The sequence below is a fragment of the Corylus avellana genome, chromosome 1, assembly GCF_965113065.1.
Source record: "Corylus avellana chromosome 1, dhCorAvel1.hap1.2, whole genome shotgun sequence".
NCBI lineage: Eukaryota > Viridiplantae > Streptophyta > Magnoliopsida > Fagales > Betulaceae > Corylus > Corylus avellana.
In genome coordinates, this window is record NC_142490.1 from 28,239,650 (window position 1) to 28,253,226 (window position 13,577).

Genomic DNA, 13,577 nt, shown 5'->3' on the forward strand with positions numbered 1-13,577 from the left:
TGGGGGGGCAAACGAACTCGAATCACTTCGTGTCACCTGCCGATATGATTGCCTAGAAGTTCTGCACAAGCTCGTAAAATTTCGAACGAAAAAATTTCACTTCGCATCCGACCATTTTCTTCGGCCTAGGGTTTCGGTCCCAGTTGTGAAAAAATGAAACATCCCGAAAATTTACGAGGGTGCTCTGTACATCGTGGCGATCATGTCGGCGGGTCTCGAAGTGTAATTCGAGTCGTTTCGGCCATGTTCGGGGAACTAGTTATTTTCACAAAAAGTTATCGTTCGTTAAAGAAAATGGGTGGGCAAACGAACTCGAATCCCTTCGTGTCACCTGCCGAAATGATTGCCTAGAAGTTCTGCACAAGCTCGTAAAATTTCGAACGAAAAAATTTCACTTCGCATCCGACCAATTTGTTCGGCCTAGGGTTTCGGTCCCGATTGTGAAAAAATGAAACGTCCCGAAAATTTACGAGGGTGGTCTGTGCATCGTGGCGGTCATGTCGGCGGGTCTCGAAGTGTAATTCGAGTCGTTTCGGCCGGGATCGGGGCACTTGTTATTTTCACAAAAAGTTATCGTTCGTTAAAGAAAATGGGGGGGCAAACGAACTCGAATCACTTCGTGTCACCTGCCGATATGATTGCCTAGAAGTTCTGCACAAGCTCGTAAAATTTCGAACGAAAAAATTTCACTTCGCATCCGACCATTTTCTTCGGCCTAGGGTTTCGGTCCCAGTTGTGAAAAAATGAAACATCCCGAAAATTTACGAGGGTGCTCTGTGCATCGTGGCGATCATGTCCGTGGGTGTCGAAGTGTAATTCGAGTCGTTTCGGCCGGGATCGGGGCACTTGTTATTTTCACAAAAAGTTATCGTTCGTTAAAGAAAATGGGGGGGCAAACGAAGTCGAATCACTTCGTGTCACCTGCCGATATGATTGCCTAGAAGTTCTGCACAAGCTCGTAAAATTTCGAACGAAAAAATTTCACTTCGCATCCGACCATTTTCTTCGGCCTAGGGATTCGGTCCCGGTTGTGAAAAAATGAAACGTCCCGAAAATTTACGAGGGTGCTCTGTGCATCGTGGCGATCATGTCGGCGGGTCTCGAAGTGTAATTCGAGTCGTTTCGGCCATGTTCGGGGAACTAGTTATTTTCACAAAAAGTTATCGTTCGTTAAATAAAATGGGTGGGCAAACGAACTCGAATCCCTTCGTGTCACCTGCCGAAATGATTGCCTAGAAATACTGCACAAGCTCGTAAAATTTTGAGCGAAAAAATTTCACTTCGCATCCGACCATTTTGTTCGGCCTAGGGTTTCGGTCCTGGTTGTGAAAAAATGAAACGTCCCGAAAATTTACGAGGGTGCTTTGTGCATCGTGGCGATCATGTCGGTGGGTCTCGAAGTGTAATTCGAGTCGTTTAGGCCGGGATCGGGGCACTTGTTATTTTCACAAAAAGTTATTGTTCGTTAAAGAAAATGGGGGGGCAAACGAAGTCGAATCACTTCGTGTCACCTGCCGATATGATTTCCTAGAAGTACCGCACATGCTCGTAAAATTTCGAGCGAAAAAATTTCACTTCGCATCCGACCATTTTCTTCGGCCTAGGGTTTCGGTCCCGGTTGTGAAAAAATGAAACGTCTCGAAAATTTACGAGGGTGCTCTATGCATCGTGGCGATCATGTCGGTGGGTGTCGAAGTGTAATTCGAGTCGTTTCGGCCGGGATCGGGGCACTTGTTATTTTCACAAAAAGTTATCGTTCGTTAAAGAAAATGGGGGGGCAAACGAACTCGAACCACTTCGTGTCACCCGCCGATATGATTGCCTAGAAGTTCTGCACAAGCTCGTAAAATTTCGAACGAAAAAATTTCACTTCGCATCCGACCAATTTGTTCGGCCTAGGGTTTCGGTCCCGATTGTGAAAAAATGAAACGTCCCGAAAATTTACGAGGGTGGTCTGTGCATCGTGGCGGTCATGTCGGCGGGTCTCGAAGTGTAATTCGAGTCGTTTCGGCCGGGATCGGGGCACTTGTTATTTTCACAAAAAGTTATCGTTCGTTAAAGAAAATGGGGGGGCAAACGAACTCGAATCACTTCGTGTCACCTGCCGATATGATTGCCTAGAAGTTCTGCACAAGCTCGTAAAATTTCGAACGAAAAAATTTCACTTCGCATCCGACCATTTTCTTCGGCCTAGGGTTTCGGTCCCAGTTGTGAAAAAATGAAACATCCCGAAAATTTACGAGGGTGCTCTGTACATCGTGGCGATCATGTCGGCGGGTCTCGAAGTGTAATTCGAGTCGTTTCGGCCATGTTCGAGGAACTAGTTATTTTCACAAAAAGTTATCGTTCGTTAAAGAAAATGGGTGGGCAAACGAACTCGAATCCCTTCGTGTCACCTGCCGAAATGATTGCCTAGAAATACTGCACAAGCTCGTAAAATTTTGAGCGAAGAAATTTCACTTCGCATCCGACCATTTTGTTCGGCCTAGGGTTTCGGTCCTGGTTGTGAAAAAATGAAACGTCCCGAAAATTTACGAGGGTGCTTTGTGCATCGTGGCGATCATGTCGGTGGGTCTCGAAGTGTAATTCGAGTCGTTTAGGCCGGGATTGGGGCACTTGTTATTTTCACAAAAAGTTATCGTTCGTTAAAGAAAATGGGGGGGCAAACGAAGTCGAATCACTTCGTGTCACCTGCCGATATGATTTCCTAGAAGTACCGCACATGCTCGTAAAATTTCGAGCGAAAAAATTTCACTTCGCATCCGACCATTTTCTTCGGCCTAGGGTTTCGGTCCCGGTTGTGAAAAAATGAAACGTCTCGAAAATTTACGAGGGTGCTCTGTGCATCGTGGCGATCATGTCGGTGGGTGTCGAAGTGTAATTCGAGTCGTTTCGGTCGGGATCGGGGCACTTGTTATTTTCACAAAAAGTTATCGTTCGTTAAAGAAAATGGGGGGGCAAACGAACTCGAATCACTTCGTGTCACCCGCCGATATGATTTCCTAGAAGTTCTGCACAAGCTCGTAAAATTTCGAACGAAAAAATTTCACTTCGCATCCGACCAATTTGTTCGGCCTAGGGTGTCGGTCCCGATTGTGAAAAAATGAAACGTCCCGAAAATTTACGAGGGTGGTCTGTGCATCGTGGCGGTCATGTCGGCGGGTCTCGAAGTGTAATTCGAGTCGTTTCGGCCGGGATCGGGGCACTTGTTATTTTCACAAAAAGTTATCGTTCGTTAAAGAAAATGGGGGGGCAAACGAAGTCGAATCACTTCGTGTCACCTGCCGATATGATTGCCTAGAAGTTCTGCACAAGCTCGTAAAATTTCGAACGAAAAAATTTCACTTCGCATCCGACCATTTTCTTCGGCCTAGGGATTCGGTCCCGGTTGTGAAAAAATGAAACGTCCCGAAAATTTACGAGGGTGCTCTGTGCATCGTGGCGATCATGTCGGCGGGTCTCGAAGTGTAATTCGAGTCGTTTCGGCCATGTTCGGGGAACTAGTTATTTTCACAAAAAGTTATCGTTCGTTAAAGAAAATGGGTGGGCAAACGAACTCGAATCCCTTCGTGTCACCTGCCGAAATGATTGCCTAGAAATACTGCACAAGCTCGTAAAATTTTGAGCGAAAAAATTTCACTTCGCATCCGACCATTTTGTTCGGCCTAGGGTTTCGGTCCTGGTTGTGAAAAAATGAAACGTCCCGAAAATTTACGAGGGTGCTTTGTGCATCGTGGCGATCATGTCGGTGGGTCTCGAAGTGTAATTCGAGTCGTTTAGGCCGGGATCGGGGCACTTGTTATTTTCACAAAAAGTTATTGTTCGTTAAAGAAAATGGGGGGGCAAACGAAGTCGAATCACTTCGTGTCACCTGCCGATATGATTTCCTAGAAGTACCGCACATGCTCGTAAAATTTCGAGCGAAAAAATTTCACTTCGCATCCGACCATTTTCTTCGGCCTAGGGTTTCGGTCCCGGTTGTGAAAAAATGAAACGTCTCGAAAATTTACGAGGGTGCTCTATGCATCGTGGCGATCATGTCGGTGGGTGTCGAAGTGTAATTCGAGTCGTTTCGGCCGGGATCGGGGCACTTGTTATTTTCACAAAAAGTTATCGTTCGTTAAAGAAAATGGGGGGGCAAACGAACTCGAACCACTTCGTGTCACCCGCCGATATGATTGCCTAGAAGTTCTGCACAAGCTCGTAAAATTTCGAACGAAAAAATTTCACTTCGCATCCGACCAATTTGTTCGGCCTAGGGTTTCGGTCCCGATTGTGAAAAAATGAAACGTCCCGAAAATTTACGAGGGTGGTCTGTGCATCGTGGCGGTCATGTCGGCGGGTCTCGAAGTGTAATTCGAGTCGTTTCGGCCGGGATCGGGGCACTTGTTATTTTCACAAAAAGTTATCGTTCGTTAAAGAAAATGGGGGGGCAAACGAACTCGAATCACTTCGTGTCACCTGCCGATATGATTGCCTAGAAGTTCTTCACAAGCTCGTAAAATTTCGAACGAAAAAATTTCACTTCGCATCCGACCATTTTCTTCGGCCTAGGGTTTCGGTCCCAGTTGTGAAAAAATGAAACATCCCGAAAATTTACGAGGGTGCTCTGTACATCGTGGCGATCATGTCGGCGGGTCTCGAAGTGTAATTCGAGTCGTTTCGGCCATGTTCGGGGAACTAGTTATTTTCACAAAAAGTTATCGTTCGTTAAAGAAAATGGGTGGGCAAACGAACTCGAATCCCTTCGTGTCACCTGCCGAAATGATTGCCTAGAAATACTGCACAAGCTCGTAAAATTTTGAGCGAAAAAATTTCACTTCGCATCCGACCATTTTGTTCGGCCTAGGGTTTCGGTCCTGGTTGTGAAAAAATGAAACGTCCCGAAAATTTACGAGGGTGCTTTGTGCATCGTGGCGATCATGTCGGTGGGTCTCGAAGTGTAATTCGAGTCGTTTAGGCCGGGATTGGGGCACTTGTTATTTTCACAAAAAGTTATCGTTCGTTAAAGAAAATGGGGGGGCAAACGAAGTCGAATCACTTCGTGTCACCTGCCGATATGATTTCCTAGAAGTACCGCACATGCTCGTAAAATTTCGAGCGAAAAAATTTCACTTCGCATCCGACCATTTTCTTCGGCCTAGGGTTTCGGTCCCGGTTGTGAAAAAATGAAACGTCTCGAAAATTTACGAGGGTGCTCTATGCATCGTGGCGATCATGTCGGTGGGTGTCGAAGTGTAATTCGAGTCGTTTCGGCCGGGATCGGGGCACTTGTTATTTTCACAAAAAGTTATCGTTCGTTAAAGAAAATGGGGGGGCAAACGAACTCGAACCACTTCGTGTCACCCGCCGATATGATTGCCTAGAAGTTCTGCACAAGCTCGTAAAATTTCGAACGAAAAAATTTCACTTCGCATCCGACCAATTTGTTCGGCCTAGGGTTTCGGTCCCGATTGTGAAAAAATGAAACGTCCCGAAAATTTACGAGGGTGGTCTGTGCATCGTGGCGGTCATGTCGGCGGGTCTCGAAGTGTAATTCGAGTCGTTTCGGCCGGGATCGGGGCACTTGTTATTTTCACAAAAAGTTATCGTTCGTTAAAGAAAATGGGGGGGCAAACGAACTCGAATCACTTCGTGTCACCTGCCGATATGATTGCCTAGAAGTTCTGCACAAGCTCGTAAAATTTCGAACGAAAAAATTTCACTTCGCATCCGACCATTTTCTTCGGCCTAGGGTTTCGGTCCCAGTTGTGAAAAAATGAAACATCCCGAAAATTTACGAGGGTGCTCTGTACATCGTGGCGATCATGTCGGCGGGTCTCGAAGTGTAATTCGAGTCGTTTCGGCCATGTTCGGGGAACTAGTTATTTTCACAAAAAGTTATCGTTCGTTAAAGAAAATGGGTGGGCAAACGAACTCGAATCCCTTCGTGTCACCTGCCGAAATGATTGCCTAGAAATACTGCACAAGCTCGTAAAATTTTGAGCGAAAAAATTTCACTTCGCATCCGACCATTTTGTTCGGCCTAGGGTTTCGGTCCTGGTTGTGAAAAAATGAAACGTCCCGAAAATTTACGAGGGTGCTTTGTGCATCGTGGCGATCATGTCGGTGGGTCTCGAAGTGTAATTCGAGTCGTTTAGGCCGGGATTGGGGCACTTGTTATTTTCACAAAAAGTTATCGTTCGTTAAAGAAAATGGGGGGGCAAACGAAGTCGAATCACTTCGTGTCACCTGCCGATATGATTTCCTAGAAGTACCGCACATGCTCGTAAAATTTCGAGCGAAAAAATTTCACTTCGCATCCGACCATTTTCTTCGGCCTAGGGTTTCGGTCCCGGTTGTGAAAAAATGAAACGTCTCGAAAATTTACGAGGGTGCTCTGTGCATCGTGGCGATCATGTCGGTGGGTGTCGAAGTGTAATTCGAGTCGTTTCGGTCGGGATCGGGGCACTTGTTATTTTCACAAAAAGTTATCGTTCGTTAAAGAAAATGGGGGGGCAAACGAACTCGAATCACTTCGTGTCACCCGCCGATATGATTGCCTAGAAGTTCTGCACAAGCTCGTAAAATTTCGAACGAAAAAATTTCACTTCGCATCCGACCAATTTGTTCGGCCTAGGGTGTCGGTCCCGATTGTGAAAAAATGAAACGTCCCGAAAATTTACGAGGGTGGTCTGTGCATCGTGGCGGTCATGTCGGCGGGTCTCGAAGTGTAATTCGAGTCGTTTCGGCCGGGATCGGGGCACTTGTTATTTTCACAAAAAGTTATCGTTCGTTAAAGAAAATGGGGGGGCAAACGAACTCGAATCACTTCGTGTCACCTGCCGATATGATTGCCTAGAAGTTCTGCACAAGCTCGTAAAATTTCGAACGAAAAAATTTCACTTCGCATCCGACCATTTTCTTCGGCCTAGGGTTTCGGTCCCAGTTGTGAAAAAATGAAACGTCCCGAAAATTTACGAGGGTGCTCTGTGCATCGTGGCGATCATGTCGGCGGGTCTCGAAGTGTAATTCGAGTCGTTTCGGCCATGTTCGGGGAACTTGTTATTTTCACAAAAAGTTATCGTTCGTTAAAGAAAATGGGGGGGCAAACGAAGTCGAATCACTTCGTGTCACCTGCCGATATGATTGCCTAGAAGTACCTCACATGCTCGTAAAATTTCGAGCGAAAAAATTTCACTTCGCATCCTACCATTTTCTTCGGCCTAGGGTTTCGGTCCCGGTTGTGAAAAAATGAAACGTCCCGAAAATTTACGAGGGTGCTCTGTGCATCGTGGCGATCATGTCTGTGGGTCTCGAAGTGTAATTCGAGTCGTTTCGGCCGGGATCGGGGCACTTGTTATTTTCACAAAAAGTTATCGTTCGTTAAAGAAAATGGGGGGGCAAACGAACTCGAATCACTTCGTGTCACCTGCCGATATGATTGCCTAGAAATTCTGCACAAGCTCGTAAAATTTGGAACGAAAAAATTTCACTTCGCATTCGACCATTTTCTTCGGCCTAGGGTTTCGGTCCCGGTTGTGAAAAAAAGAAACGTCCCGAAAATTTACGAGGGTGCTCTGTGCATCGTGGCGATCATGTCGGCGGGTCTCGAAGTGTAATTCGAGTCGTTTCGGCCGGGTTCGGGGAACTTGTTATTTTCACAAAAAGTTATCGTTCGTTAAAGAAAATGGGGGGGCAAACGAACTCAAATCACTTCGTGTCACCGGCCGATATGATTGTCTAGAAGTTCTGCACAACCTCGTAAAATTTCGAACGAAAAAATTTCACTTCGCATCCGACCATTTTCTTCGGCCTAGGGTTTCGGTCCCGGTTGTGAAAAAATGAAACGCCCCGAAAATTTACGAGGGTGCTCTGTGCATCGTGGCGATCATGTCGGCGGGTCTCGAAATGTAATTCGAGTCGTTTCGGCCATGTTCGGGGAACTTGTTATTTTCACAAAAAGTTATCGTTCGTTAAAGAAAATGGGGGGGCAAACGAAGTCGAATCACTTCGTGTCACCTGCCGATATGATTGCCTAGAAATACTGCACAAGCTCGTAAAATTTTGAGCGAAAAAATTTCACTTCGCATCCGACCATTTTCTTCGGCCTAGGGTTTCGGTCCCGGTTGTGAAAAAATGAAACGTCCCGAAAATTTACGAAGGTGCTCTGCGCATCGTGGCGATCATGTCGGCGGGTCTCGAAGTGTAATTCGAGTCGTTTCGGCCATGTTCGGGGAACTTGTTATTTTCACAAAAAGTTATCGTTCGTTAAAGAAAATGGGGGGGCAAACGAAGTCGAATCACTTCGTGTCACCTGCCGATATGATTGCCTAGAAATACTGCACAAGCTCGTAAAATTTTGAGCGAAAAAATTTCACTTCGCATCCGACCATTTTCTTCGGCCTAGGGTTTCGGTCCTGATTGTGAAAAAATGAAACGTCCCGAAAATTTACGAGGGTGCTTTGTGCATCGTGGCGATCATGTCGGTGGGTCTCGAAGTGTAATTCGAGTCGTTTCGGCCGGGATCGGGGCACTTGTTATTTTCACAAAAAGTAATCGTTCGGTAAAGAAAATGGGGGGGCAAACGAACTCGAATCACTTCGTGTCACCTGCCGATATGATTGCCTAGAAGTTCTGCACAAGCTCGTAAAATTTCAAACGAAAAAATTTCACTTCGCATCCGACCATTTTCTTCGGCCTAGGGTTTCGGTCCCGGTTGTGAAAAAATGAAACGTCCCGAAAATTTACGACGGTGCTCTGTGCATCGTGGCGATCATGTCGGCGGGTCTCGAAGTGTAATTCGAGTCGTTTCGGCCATGTTCGGGGAACTTGTTATTTTCACAAAAAGTTATCGTTCGTTAAAGAAAATGGGGGGGCAAACGAAGTCGAATCACTTCGTGTCACCTGCCGATATGATTGCCTAGAAGTACCGCACATGCTCGTAAAATTTCGAGCGAAAAAATTTCACTTCGCATCCGACCATTTTCTTCGGCCTAGGGTTTCGGTCCCGGTTGTGAAAAAATGAAACGTCCCGAAAATTTACGAGGGTGCTCTGCGCATCGTGGCGATCATGTCGGCGGGTCTCAAAGTGTAATTCGAGTCGTTTCGGCCATGTTCGGGGAACTTGTTATTTTCACAAAAAGTTATCGTTCGTTAATGAAAATGGGGGGGCAAACGAAGTCGAATCACTTCGTGTCACCTGCCGATATGATTGCCTAGAAGTACCGCACATGCTCGTAAAATTTCGAGCGAAAAAATTTTCACTTCGCATCCGACCATTTTCTTCGGCCTAGGGTTTCGGTCCTGATTGTGAAAAAATGAAACGTCCCGAAAATTTACGAGGGTGCTTTGTGCATCGTGGCGATCATGTCGGTGGGTCTCGAAGTGTAATTCGAGTCGTTTCGGCCGGGATCGGGGCACTTGTTATTTTCACAAAAAGTAATCGTTCGTTAACGAAAATGGGGGGGCAAACGAACTCGAATCACTTCGTGTCACCTGCCGATATGATTGCCTAGAAGTTCTGCACAAGCTCGTAAAATTTCAAACGAAAAAATTTCACTTCGCATCCGACCATTTTCTTCGGCCTAGGGTTTCGGTCCCGGTTGTGAAAAAATGAAACGTCCCGAAAATTTACGAGGGTGCTCTGTGCATCGTGGCGATCATGTCGGCGGGTCTCGAAGTGTAATTCGAGTCGTTTCGGCCATGTTCGGGGAACTTGTTATTTTCACAAAAAGTTATCGTTCGTTAAAGAAAATGGGGGGGCAAACGAAGTCGAATCACTTCGTGTCACCAGCCGATATGATTGCCTAGAAGTACCGCACATGCTCGTAAAATTTCGAGCGAAAAAATTTCACTTCGCATCCGACCATTTTCTTCGGCCTAAGGTTTCGGTCCCGGTTGTGAAAAAATGAAACGTCCCGAAAATTTACGAGGGTGCTCTGCGCATCGTGGCGATCATGTCGGCGGGTCTCGAAGTGTAATTCGAGTCGTTTCGGCCATGTTCGGGGAACTTGTTATTTTCACAAAAAGTTATCGTTCGTTAAAGAAAATGGGGGGGCAAACGAAGTCGAATCACTTCGTGTCACCTGCCGATATGATTGCCTAGAAGTACCGCACATGCTCGTAAAATTTCGAGCGAAAAAATTTCACTTCGCATCCGACCATTTTCTTCGGCCTAGGGTTTCGGTCCCGGTTGTGAAAAAATGAAACGTCCCGAAAATTTACGAGGGTGCTCTGTGCATCGTGGCGATCATGTCGGCGGGTCTCGAAGTGTAATTCGAGTCGTTTCGGCCATGTTCGGGGAACTTGTTATTTTCACAAAAAGTTATCGTTCGTTAAAGAAAATGGGGGGGCAAACGAACTCGAATCCCTTCGTGTCACCTGCCGAAATGATTGCCTAGAAATACTGCACAAGCTCGTAAAATTTTGAGCGAAAAAATTTCACTTCGCATCCGACCATTTTATTCGGCCTAGGGTTTCGGTCCCGGTTGTGAAAAAATGAAACGTCCCGAAAATTTACGAGGGTGCTCTGTGCATCGTGGCGATCATGTCGGCGGGTCTCGAAGTGTAATTCGAGTCGTTTCGGCCATGTTCGGGGAACTTGTTATTTTCACAAAAAGTTATCGTTCGTTAAAGAAAATGGGGGGGCAAACGAAGTCGAATCACTTCGTGTCACCTGCCGATATGATTGCCTAGAAGTACCGCACATGCTCGTAAAATTTCGAGCGAAAAAATTTCACTTCGCCTCCGACCATTTTCTTCGGCCTAGGGTTTCGGTCCCGGTTGTGAAAAAATGAAACGTCCCGAAAATTTACGAGGGTGGTCTGTGCATCGTGGCGATCATGTCGGCGGGTCTCGAAGTGTAATTCGAGTCGTTTCGGCCATGTTCGGGGAACTTGTTATTTTCACAAAAAGTTATCGTTCGTTAAAGAAAATGGGGGGGCAAACGAAGTCAAATCACTTCGTGTCACCTGCCGATATGATTGCCTAGAAGTACCGCACATGCTCGTAAAATTTCGAGCGAAAAAATTTCACTTCGCATCCGACCATTTTCTTCGGCCTAGGGTTTCGGTCCCGTTTGTGAAAAAATGAAACGTCTCAAAAATTTACGAGGGTGCTCTGTGCATCGTGGCGATCATGTCGGTGGGTGTCGAAGTGTAATTCGAGTCCTTTCGGCCGGGATCGGGGCACTTGTTATTTTCACAAAAAGTTATCGTTCGTTAAAGAAAATGGGGGGGCAAACGAACTCGAATCACTTCCTGTCACCTGCCGATATGATTGCCTAGAAGTTCTGCACAAGCTCGTAAAATTTCGAACGAAAAAATTTCACTTCGCATCCGACCATTTTCTTCGGCCTAGGGTTTCGGTCCCGGTTGTGAAAAAATGAAACGTCTCGAAAATTTACGAGGGTGCTCTGTGCATCGTGGCGATCTTGTCGGTGGGTGTCGAAGTGTAATTCGAGTCGTTTCGGCCGGGATCGGGGCACTTGTTATTTTCACAAAAAGTTATCGTTCGTTAAAGAAAATGGGGGGGCAAACGAACTCGAATCACTTCGTGTCACCTGCCGATATGATTGCCTAGAAGTACCGCACAAGCTCGTAAAATTTCGAGCGAAAAAATTTCACTTCGCATCCGACCATTTTCTTCGGCCTAGGGTTTCGGTCCCGGTTGTGAAAAAATGAAACGTCTCGAAAATTTACGAGGGTGCTCTGTGCATCGTGGCGATCATGTCGGTGGGTGTCGAAGTGTAATTCGAGTCGTTTCGGCCGGGATCGGGGCACTTCTTATTTTCACAAAAAGGTATCGTTCGTTAAAGAAAATGGGGGGGAAAACGAACTCGAATCACTTCGTGTCACCCGCCGATATGATTGCCTAGAAGTTCTGCATAAGCTCGTAAAATTTCGAACGAAAAAATTTCACTTCGCATCCGACCATTTTCTTCGGCCTAGGGTTTCGGTCCCGGTTGTGAAAAAATGAAACGTCTCGAAAATTTACGAGGGTGCTCTGTGCATCGTGGCGATCTTGTCGGTGGGTGTCGAAGTGTAATTCGAGTCGTTTCGGCCGGGATCGGGGCACTTGTTATTTTCACAAAAAGTTATAGTTCGTTAAAGAAAATGGGGGGGCAAACGAACTCGAATCACTTCGTGTCACCTGCCGATATGATTGCCTAGAAGTACCGCACAAGCTCGTAAAATTTCGAGCGAAAAAATTTCACTTCGCATCCGACCATTTTCTTCGGCCTAGGGTTTCGGTCCCGGTTGTGAAAAAATGAAACGTCTCGAAAATTTACGAGGGTGCTCTGTGCATCGTGGCGATCATGTCGGTGGGTGTCGAAGTGTAATTCGAGTCGTTTCGGCCGGGATCGGGGCACTTCTTATTTTCACAAAAAGGTATCGTTCGTTAAAGAAAAGGGGGGGGAAAACGAACTCGAATCACTTCGTGTCACCCGCCGATATGATTGCCTAGAAGTTCTGCACAAGCTCGTAAAATTTGGAACGAAAAAATTTCACTTCGCATCCGACCAATTTGTTCGGCCTAGGGTTTCGGTCCCGATTGTGAAAAAATGAAACGTCCCGAAAATTTACGAGGGTGCTCTGTGCATCGTGGCGGTCATGTCGGCGGGTCTCGAAGTGTAATTCGAGTCGTTTCGGCCGGGATCGGGGCACTTGTTATTTTCACAAAAAGTTATCGTTCGTTAAAGAAAATGGGGGGGCAAACGAACTCGAATCACTTCGTGTCACCTGCCGATATGATTGCCTAGAAGTTCTGCACAAGCTCGTAAAATTTCGAGCGAAAAAATTTCACTTCGCATCCGACCATTTTCTTCGGCCTAGGGTTTCGGTCCCGGTTGTGAAAAAATGAAACGTCCCGAAAATTTACGAGGGTGCTCTATGCATCGTGGCGATCATGTCGGCGGGTCTCGAAGTGTAAGTCGAGTCGTTTCGGCCATGTTCGGGGAACTTGTTATTTTCACAAAAAGTTATCGTTCGTTAAAGAAAATGGGGGGGCAAACGAACTCGAATCACTTCGTGTCACCTGCCGAAATGATTGCCTAGAAATACTGCACAAGCTCGTAAAATTTTGACCGAAAAAATTTCACTTCGCATCCGACCATTTTCTTCGGCCTAGGGTTTCGGTCCTGATTGTGAAAAAATGAAACGTCCCGAAAATTTACGAGGGTGCTTTGTGCATCGTGGCGATCATGTCGGTGGGTCTCGAAGTGTAATTCGAGTCGTTTCGGCCGGGATCGGGGCACTTCTTATTTTCACAAAAAGGTATCGTTCGTTAAAGAAACTGGGGGGGAAAACGAACTCGAATCACTTCGTGTCACCCGCCGATATGATTGCCTAGAAGTTCTGCACAAGCTCGTAAAATTTCGAACGAAAAAATTTCACTTCGCATCCGACCAATTTGTTCGGCCTAGGGTTTCGGTCCCGATTGTGAAAAAATGAAACGTCCCGAAAATTTACGAGGGTGCTCTGTGCATCGTGGCGGTCATGTCGGCGGGTCTCGAAGTGTAATTCGAGTCGTTTCGGCTGGGATCGGGGCACTTGTTATTTTCACAAAAAGTTATCGTTCGTTAAAGAAAATGGGGG